This window comes from Nanorana parkeri, unplaced genomic scaffold (genome assembly GCF_000935625.1).
Source record: "Nanorana parkeri isolate BGI_ZX_2015 unplaced genomic scaffold, ASM93562v1 scaffold556, whole genome shotgun sequence".
Classification (NCBI taxonomy): Eukaryota; Metazoa; Chordata; class Amphibia; order Anura; family Dicroglossidae; genus Nanorana; species Nanorana parkeri.
The window spans coordinates 167,407-177,967 of NW_017306824.1; the positions used below are offsets into that span (position 1 = coordinate 167,407).

Below are 10,561 nucleotides of genomic sequence, written 5' to 3' on the forward strand. Positions count from 1 at the left end.
GTCCCACCTAACTGTCTATTAACCCCCTCCATGAATGCATTGCCTTAAGTGTTGACTTGCATTTTTTTTTTTTTTAGCTCTTGAAATTATAGGGTAGAGGGTAAAAATTGAGACTGTGTTCACAGGCGTGATATGCCCCTGATTCCATCTGCTAAGGATTAACCCACAAAAACCGATGCATGGCAGGCAGGATTAGAGTATTTCATTGTTTTACAGAGATGATGCAGCAAGCAGCTAGAAATGGCCTTTGCTATGATTTAAAGTTAACATTGCTGGCATAAGAAGCTCTAGAATGTCCTTGCCCTTCTTCTGAACGGCTATGTACTAATAGGCTATGATATGGCTAACAAGATCTGAATACAGCGAGTAACGCCTAGGCAACATTGCTGGCATCACAAGCTCTAAAATGCCCTTGCCCTTCTTCCTCTGGATGGCTAAGTACCAATAGGCTACGATATGGCTAACAAGATCTGAATACAGCGAGTACTGCTTAGGCATCGCTACATTTGTATTTCTCCAGGACCAGACATATCCTGGCCTCCTTTTCACATTCCATGGCTGTGATGTAAGCATTATTACAGCACCATGTTGATAATAGACATCAGAGCAGAATCCATTTTCCTTTGCAGAAAGTATTCCATGCAGTAATCTGTAAAGCTTTCGATTTTTTTTTTATGACTTGACCTCCTCCTAAATGTTTAGAACTGCATGCACATACTAGAATTCTGTTAGGGAGTTGGTGAAAGAGAGAGTATCTGAGCATAGAAAGTAAAGGCAACTATGCAAAATGCCAGTAAGCTACTACAGAGAAGGAATTATTAAACATGTTACACAGCTCTTAGGGCCGGTTTATACCATAAAGAGTGCGTTCCAGAGCATTGGCCTCTGGAACACAACCCGGCCGACTCCCCGTGGCAGTGCATTGAAGTCAATGGCACCGCAGCCACGTCTCCCGCCCGCAGTGCAATCGCCGACACATCAAACAGTTGGTGTTGGTCTCCAAGCGGAGATACTCCCTTGATCAAGTGACATTGCTTGGGCCCAGTGCTATGATTGGTTACTAGACCCTAGCACTGTCATGGGGGACATGTTTCCCCAAAAACAGAAGCCTTGAATATTGTTGCTGGTTGCAACGGAGGTAGTTTTCCTACAAAGACACTGTCACTTTGCCCTGACGAGCTGCAATCATGTGACATCATTGTGAGATGATGGTAGTTGTCAGCCTCTGACCTAAGGTTGCATGCCAATTGGTGATGGTGGGAAGTTTATTGATGTGCCACACTGTTTTTGCTTATCATTTTGGATAACACATTCTTCATTCTGTGTTGACCACCATGCAGTACACACTACTACAGTTAACTGAAAAGAACATGCTGGATACAGGTGCATTTAATGCAGAAGTAGATATATAATTTAGGAGGTAACAGGTCCAGCCTTGGGACCAGTACGGACTTGCTTTTAAAGGTGCAGGCACCAGGGCTGTCATACTGTTCATAGCTTCCCTACCTAGTGAATCGCTCTCCTACAACACGCTTGCAGGATGGAGTTTAGACTTTACTGATTGCATGTTGGTTCCAGGTCAGTGACTTACAAGATATTAAATCCAGGCTGAAGAGGACAGCCCCGAAATCAGCAGAGGCAGCTTCTGTGGTTTTTAGCTCATTGGCCACCTGCATCCTGAGGTTGTCCAGCACTGATTTAGCCCAATGTCACAGCAATATTCTGTTCACTGTAAATGTTATTTGTAATGTGAACTTCACAGACTGGTACAGCAAGAAACAGCCTCATCACCCTTGCGCATGTATGCTACAACTGTTCTGCTTAAGGGCATTGTTGAAATACACACAAGCACAATATCTGTAAGGTGTTGTGAAGCTCTCAGATACTATATATTGCATCAAAGAACTGGAATAAAAAACAGGTTGACTTTACAAAAGCCAAGAAAGACCAAAGCTTTGTTTTCTCTACAAGCCTAATCTGTAAGTGTGTGTATATAAAATGTATATTTCAGATGTAATGTTCTGGCAATGTAAACCAATAAATGTGACATGAACAATTGGCCTGATTTTATTTTTTATTCATAGCACTGGATACTAGGGATGCATCAATACCGGTTTTTCGGTACTCGCCCATACTGATACCGTAAGTCCCATTAAGGAAGCCAGGTGACGTGTAATGACTCTCCACCTGGCTTCCTGATTAGACGGGAAGCCGGGCGGCTTTCCGATTAGCATGGAAGTCATCTCTATGCTCCCTCATCACCAGGTGAGGAGAAAACATGGAGCCGGCTTCCTGATTGGTCGAGAAACTGGCCAATCAGGAAGCCGGGCAACATGTCCTTGCACGGCACCCCGGCTTCCTGATTGACCGGGAAGCCAGCTCCAAGCTCCCTCGTCACCAGGTGACAAGGGAGAATTAAGCTGGCTATCTGGCCAATTAGAAAGCCGGGTGCTGTGTAATGACACGCTGCCCAGCTTCTCCATGCTCCCTGGCCCATCAGGAAGCCGGGCAGCGTGCAATGTCCAACTTTCTGATACCGGAAGCTCAAGTTTCGGGCTAGGCATCAGAGCATTTGGGTGAGTACAAGTACTCGCCCAATTACTCGGCCCCGATACCAGTATCGGTATCTGCGCATCCCTACTGCATACTATCTGATACTTGTCTACACAAGCGTCACATTTGCAGGCTCCTTCCACTAGCAGCAGACGATCGGACATTTGGCTGAAATATTAGTTGCACTGTGTTGTGATTCAGCCAAGAGGAAGTAGGTCTGGATCATATTTTCATAGTACAAGTCCGCCATGATTTTAACAATAGGGTCCACTGTTAATCTGAAATATGCATATTATTCTAAAAATACAGTATCCAGGAAAAGCCAAATGATTAGTGTCTGCACAGCAGGGATTTGTTTACATCCTGTGTGTTCTTCACTTAACATAGCACAGACTAGAGGTACATGTTCTCACCTAGCTTCTGAGATGTGTGTGTATATTGCCATCTTTGAAATGCTAAAAAATATAACTCCCATCCCATGCAGTGCACAATCATAAAATGTTCTGCAATAGCCTAGTTGTGCACAGAGAACATGTTAGACATCCAAACGTGTTCACGTTCTACTACAATAGGGAAGAGTTATTCATATTTGAAAAAGAAATATGTAAAAGCAGAGCTCTGAGTGTAGAATGTGAGAGAAAGATTAATAGGGAAGTCCTTGTCACCTTAAAAAAAAAAAACTCCCTTCAAAATGTCTTAAAAGGTAAAATAGGACAGGATTGTAATACTGTACAATGATTTAGGCGCTCAAAAGAGTTTATTATTAAAAGGGGAACTTTACCCTTATCTTTGAAAAATTACAACAAATACACCTTTAGGCCTGGTTCACACCTCGAGAACAGCGTTTTTGCACATTTGACATGCATTTTTGATGCACGTTTCTGCATACGTTTTATGCGCATACAGCGTTTGTGAGCAGATTGTAGCTCATTGATGTTAATGAGAAAAAACACAGCAAATGGTTGTTTAAGTGTTTCTTATTGTTTCTTATTGAGCCTATGGGGCCAAAAGAAAAGCTCCTTATTGCGACAAAACACTCAGATGTGAACAGGGCCATAGAAATTAATGGGATTTTTTTTTGGGGGGGCAGATTTTTTGATAGTTTTTTTTAGGGCAGAAAAAGAAGTACAAAACGCTCAGTGTGAGCCAGGCCATAGAAATGTTTAGTAATGATGATCTACAAACTGATACTTCTAGATTATTGCAGACTTTTTATTGCATACTTTATTTTCTCCCCTATTCTCACAGCAGCCATTTTAACTAAGGGCAGATTAATAGATCTCCCTTTACTCCCTGGAACTCTGGCACATGTGACCATGCACATCATCTCAGGGGTGGAAAATGCTTTTTCCTGAGATCTCAAGGGATTACAGATGAGATTTCCCAGCAATGCTCTGCTGATGTAATCTTCCCAGGATGCAATGCTTGGGCACATTACTAGTGCACGAGAGGACCAGGAAATGGACAAACATTAACTGAAAGTAAAATCTAAATATGTTTAACTAATGTATACAAGATGATTTAATATCAGCATGCAGAGCTGCATGCTGACGTGTTTAGCAAAAAGGGGTAAAGGTCTGCTTTAAGACTGCAATAAAACAGCAATAACAGTTCAGAACGGTTATTGCCATTTTACAACTGTAAACAGCAACAATTCAAACGTCTTCTCAATCCATAAAAAATACACAAAGCCAACCTTCAAAGCATAAAAGTTTTAATTTAACAAAATGTGATACAAGACCATTTTACCGCTCAGTCCCGAAGTTCACCCTCAGTCCCGTACAGCCTTTCATTAAACCATTGACATTTCAACTGTCCCCTCCGTTTCACACAGAACAAAACTGAAAAGATGAAGAGGACTTTACTAGGAAAGGTGCATTCTAGAGAACATGGGTAGCCATCCACATTTAAGAACCAGAGGCGCCAGGGGGGGGGGGGGTCGCATTGTTGCAAGGTCCACTTTAAATTTAATGTCTATATTTAATAATCGCACTACTATATACTTATCCAAGGCCTAATCATTTTGCTATTTATTGATTTCACTTTGTTTGCTGTAACCATCGTTGGCATGCAAATGCATCTTTTTTTTTTTTTCTAAGTCTACATCCACATGGATGGTTTATTTAAAGACTTTTACAGTCACCATTAGTGATTCATGCCATTTGGTAAGCAGGTAGGCATTTTAGATTCTGTGCATACAACTGTCAGTTCCAACATATAATGAAATTATAAGGAATCAATGGTTCCAAACCTTGAGGTCCTAATAACCTCTTGATATTTGCTTTTATTACCTTGAGTGGCTAATACCCACAGAATGCTGGCAGCAATGAAAACAGCTCCCTCTCAACTGCTGCCATTACGGTCACATTTTGTTTCTCACTATGAATGGTGCATTGGGTGGTTGGCAGGTTTCTGAGTCCCACCTAACTGCATATTAACACCATCCATGAATGCATTGCCTTAAGTGTTGACTTGCATTTTTTTTTTTTTTAGCTCTTGAAATTATAGGGTAGAGGGTAAAAATTGAGACTGTGTTCACAGGCGTGATATGCCCCTGATTCCATCTGCTAAGGATTAACCCACAAAAACCGATGCATGGCAGGCAGGATTAGAGTATTTCATTGTTTTACAGAGATGATGCAGCAAGCAGCTAGAAATGGCCTTTGCTATGATTTAAAGTTAACATTGCTGGCATAAGAAGCTCTAGAATGTCCTTGCCCTTCTTCTGAACGGCTATGTACTAATAGGCTATGATATGGCTAACAAGATCTGAATACAGCGAGTAACGCCTAGGCAACATTGCTGGCATCACAAGCTCTAAAATGCCCTTGCCCTTCTTCCTCTGGATGGCTAAGTACCAATAGGCTACGATATGGCTAACAAGATCTGAATACAGCGAGTACTGCTTAGGCATCGCTACATTTGTATTTCTCCAGGACCAGACATATCCTGGCCTCCTTTTCACATTCCATGGCTGTGATGTAAGCATTATTACAGCACCATGTTGATAATAGACATCAGAGCAGAATCCATTTTCCTTTGCAGAAAGTATTCCATGCAGTAATCTGTAAAGCTTTCGATTTTTTTTTTATGACTTGACCTCCTCCTAAATGTTTAGAACTGCATGCACATACTAGAATTCTGTTAGGGAGTTGGTGAAAGAGAGAGTATCTGAGCATAGAAAGTAAAGGCAACTATGCAAAATGCCAGTAAGCTACTACAGAGAAGGAATTATTAAACATGTTACACAGCTCTTAGGGCCGGTTTATACCATAAAGAGTGCGTTCCAGAGCATTGGCCTCTGGAACACAACCCGGCCGACTCCCCGTGGCAGTGCATTGAAGTCAATGGCACCGCAGCCACGTCTCCCGCCCGCAGTGCAATCGCCGACACATCAAACAGTTGGTGTTGGTCTCCAAGCGGAGATACTCCCTTGATCAAGTGACATTGCTTGGGCCCAGTGCTATGATTGGTTACTAGACCCTAGCACTGTCATGGGGGACATGTTTCCCCAAAAACAGAAGCCTTGAATATTGTTGCTGGTTGCAACGGAGGTAGTTTTCCTACAAAGACACTGTCACTTTGCCCTGACGAGCTGCAATCATGTGACATCATTGTGAGATGATGGTAGTTGTCAGCCTCTGACCTAAGGTTGCATGCCAATTGGTGATGGTGGGAAGTTTATTGATGTGCCACACTGTTTTTGCTTATCATTTTGGATAACACATTCTTCATTCTGTGTTGACCACCATGCAGTACACACTACTACAGTTAACTGAAAAGAACATGCTGGATACAGGTGCATTTAATGCAGAAGTAGATATATAATTTAGGAGGTAACAGGTCCAGCCTTGGGACCAGTACGGACTTGCTTTTAAAGGTGCAGGCACCAGGGCTGTCATACTGTTCATAGCTTCCCTACCTAGTGAATCGCTCTCCTACAACACGCTTGCAGGATGGAGTTTAGACTTTACTGATTGCATGTTGGTTCCAGGTCAGTGACTTACAAGATATTAAATCCAGGCTGAAGAGGACAGCCCCGAAATCAGCAGAGGCAGCTTCTGTGGTTTTTAGCTCATTGGCCACCTGCATCCTGAGGTTGTCCAGCACTGATTTAGCCCAATGTCACAGCAATATTCTGTTCACTGTAAATGTTATTTGTAATGTGAACTTCACAGACTGGTACAGCAAGAAACAGCCTCATCACCCTTGCGCATGTATGCTACAACTGTTCTGCTTAAGGGCATTGTTGAAATACACACAAGCACAATATCTGTAAGGTGTTGTGAAGCTCTCAGATACTATATATTGCATCAAAGAACTGGAATAAAAAACAGGTTGACTTTACAAAAGCCAAGAAAGACCAAAGCTTTGTTTTCTCTACAAGCCTAATCTGTAAGTGTGTGTATATAAAATGTATATTTCAGATGTAATGTTCTGGCAATGTAAACCAATAAATGTGACATGAACAATTGGCCTGATTTTATTTTTTATTCATAGCACTGGATACTAGGGATGCATCAATACCGGTTTTTCGGTACTCGCCCATACTGATACCGTAAGTCCCATTAAGGAAGCCAGGTGACGTGTAATGACTCTCCACCTGGCTTCCTGATTAGACGGGAAGCCGGGCGGCTTTCCGATTAGCATGGAAGTCATCTCTATGCTCCCTCATCACCAGGTGAGGAGAAAACATGGAGCCGGCTTCCTGATTGGTCGAGAAACTGGCCAATCAGGAAGCCGGGCAACATGTCCTTGCACGGCACCCCGGCTTCCTGATTGACCGGGAAGCCAGCTCCAAGCTCCCTCGTCACCAGGTGACAAGGGAGAATTAAGCTGGCTATCTGGCCAATTAGAAAGCCGGGTGCTGTGTAATGACACGCTGCCCAGCTTCTCCATGCTCCCTGGCCCATCAGGAAGCCGGGCAGCGTGCAATGTCCAACTTTCTGATACCGGAAGCTCAAGTTTCGGGCTAGGCATCAGAGCATTTGGGTGAGTACAAGTACTCGCCCAATTACTCGGCCCCGATACCAGTATCGGTATCTGCGCATCCCTACTGCATACTATCTGATACTTGTCTACACAAGCGTCACATTTGCAGGCTCCTTCCACTAGCAGCAGACGATCGGACATTTGGCTGAAATATTAGTTGCACTGTGTTGTGATTCAGCCAAGAGGAAGTAGGTCTGGATCATATTTTCATAGTACAAGTCCGCCATGATTTTAACAATAGGGTCCACTGTTAATCTGAAATATGCATATTATTCTAAAAATACAGTATCCAGGAAAAGCCAAATGATTAGTGTCTGCACAGCAGGGATTTGTTTACATCCTGTGTGTTCTTCACTTAACATAGCACAGACTAGAGGTACATGTTCTCACCTAGCTTCTGAGATGTGTGTGTATATTGCCATCTTTGAAATGCTAAAAAATATAACTCCCATCCCATGCAGTGCACAATCATAAAATGTTCTGCAATAGCCTAGTTGTGCACAGAGAACATGTTAGACATCCAAACGTGTTCACGTTCTACTACAATAGGGAAGAGTTATTCATATTTGAAAAAGAAATATGTAAAAGCAGAGCTCTGAGTGTAGAATGTGAGAGAAAGATTAATAGGGAAGTCCTTGTCACCTTAAAAAAAAAAAACTCCCTTCAAAATGTCTTAAAAGGTAAAATAGGACAGGATTGTAATACTGTACAATGATTTAGGCGCTCAAAAGAGTTTATTATTAAAAGGGGAACTTTACCCTTATCTTTGAAAAATTACAACAAATACACCTTTAGGCCTGGTTCACACCTCGAGAACAGCGTTTTTGCACATTTGACATGCATTTTTGATGCACGTTTCTGCATACGTTTTATGCGCATACAGCGTTTGTGAGCAGATTGTAGCTCATTGATGTTAATGAGAAAAAACACAGCAAATGGTTGTTTAAGTGTTTCTTATTGTTTCTTATTGAGCCTATGGGGCCAAAAGAAAAGCTCCTTATTGCGACAAAACACTCAGATGTGAACAGGGCCATAGAAATTAATGGGATTTTTTTTTGGGGGGGCAGATTTTTTGATAGTTTTTTTTAGGGCAGAAAAAGAAGTACAAAACGCTCAGTGTGAGCCAGGCCATAGAAATGTTTAGTAATGATGATCTACAAACTGATACTTCTAGATTATTGCAGACTTTTTATTGCATACTTTATTTTCTCCCCTATTCTCACAGCAGCCATTTTAACTAAGGGCAGATTAATAGATCTCCCTTTACTCCCTGGAACTCTGGCACATGTGACCATGCACATCATCTCAGGGGTGGAAAATGCTTTTTCCTGAGATCTCAAGGGATTACAGATGAGATTTCCCAGCAATGCTCTGCTGATGTAATCTTCCCAGGATGCAATGCTTGGGCACATTACTAGTGCACGAGAGGACCAGGAAATGGACAAACATTAACTGAAAGTAAAATCTAAATATGTTTAACTAATGTATACAAGATGATTTAATATCAGCATGCAGAGCTGCATGCTGACGTGTTTAGCAAAAAGGGGTAAAGGTCTGCTTTAAGACTGCAATAAAACAGCAATAACAGTTCAGAACGGTTATTGCCATTTTACAACTGTAAACAGCAACAATTCAAACGTCTTCTCAATCCATAAAAAATACACAAAGCCAACCTTCAAAGCATAAAAGTTTTAATTTAACAAAATGTGATACAAGACCATTTTACCGCTCAGTCCCGAAGTTCACCCTCAGTCCCGTACAGCCTTTCATTAAACCATTGACATTTCAACTGTCCCCTCCGTTTCACACAGAACAAAACTGAAAAGATGAAGAGGACTTTACTAGGAAAGGTGCATTCTAGAGAACATGGGTAGCCATCCACATTTAAGAACCAGAGGCGCCACTGGTCTGCCATGCTCATTCTTTCAGAGGTGGGCACCGGTGGCAGACTTACATTGCTTTTGAGGTTCCAATTGCCATTGTTTGCTTTACAAAAGAATGTACTGGCCACCTATCACGGGATCTTACAAAGTGATCGTTTGTACAGTGCAGATATGGGTGAATCACTGTAGCACAATGGAAACAAATGACAGGGCTGATTTATAATAACCTGAGCTATGGCCATAAACCAATCAGCTTTCGTTGTTCAAAGAATAGGGTGTATGATCGTTTTTTTGTGAAGGGCAATAGCACCACTTTTGCTCCAGGTCTCAAACAACAACCAGCCCCTACATGTTTAATTTCAACTCCTTACTGCAGCCTTTAACTTGGGTGATAAAGAACGTAAATAGATTCTAACAAAATGCCATAGAAATCTACAGCATCATTTTATACTAAAACCTGTTACTGCAAATATCAGCAAAATAGCAAATGTGTTTCGAATACCAGGTTTGATAATGTGTAACGGAATCCCTAAGTGCACCAAGCAACTTGTGTTAGTTTAACATGAGGCTACCTATCCTGCAGTATTGAAGTGGGATCTACCCATGTGAGGATGAGCCTCAGGGCTGAGAGGTATCACACTTGTACAATCAAAAAATATAAAACTCAGAAACAAAAAAAACACATCCTGTTAAAATTGATTGTCCTATACACTGTTCCTGCAGAAATTTACCATATAATAAGATCTGGGTCTGAGTGACCACCCCAGACAAAAATAAAAAGCCAGCATTGCAGCAGCCACAAACCATATCCTTAATCTCAAATACTGTCACACACAAGCTTGGGACGGCTTTCTCGCTTGCTTTGCCTGAGTATGTAGCAGAAAACAGGGAAATGAACGCAGACAGTCAGGGTGGTGTACATATGAATATGATGAGAGTTGGTACGAATCACTTACAAGGCATGGCAGATAATGACAGCGTCCTGACTTGCAAGAATATATGCATGTTCAAGAGTTTTACATAAGAAAAGATTTGAACAAACAGTAAATCCCAATTACAAACAGGCTTGCATAAGCTAATCTTAGCAAATATGTTTTCAGCGTCTTACCAGAACTAAAGATTGGGGGGGGGGG

General features: G+C 41.8%; 1 long non-coding RNA gene across 1 annotated transcript in view; it reads right to left on the bottom strand.

The window, feature by feature from the left end:
* The window catches only part of LOC108791520, a 7,273-nt gene extending 5,219 nt beyond the window's left edge, over positions 1–2,054 (bottom strand). Inside the window, exons 1-2 of the long non-coding RNA XR_001941508.1 lie at positions 1,969–2,054; positions 488–489 (exon numbers count right to left, since the gene is read on the bottom strand). This is a non-coding gene — a long non-coding RNA (uncharacterized LOC108791520). The remainder of the gene's footprint in view (positions 1–487; positions 490–1,968) is intronic.
* Positions 2,055–10,561: the final 8,507 nt, after the last annotated feature.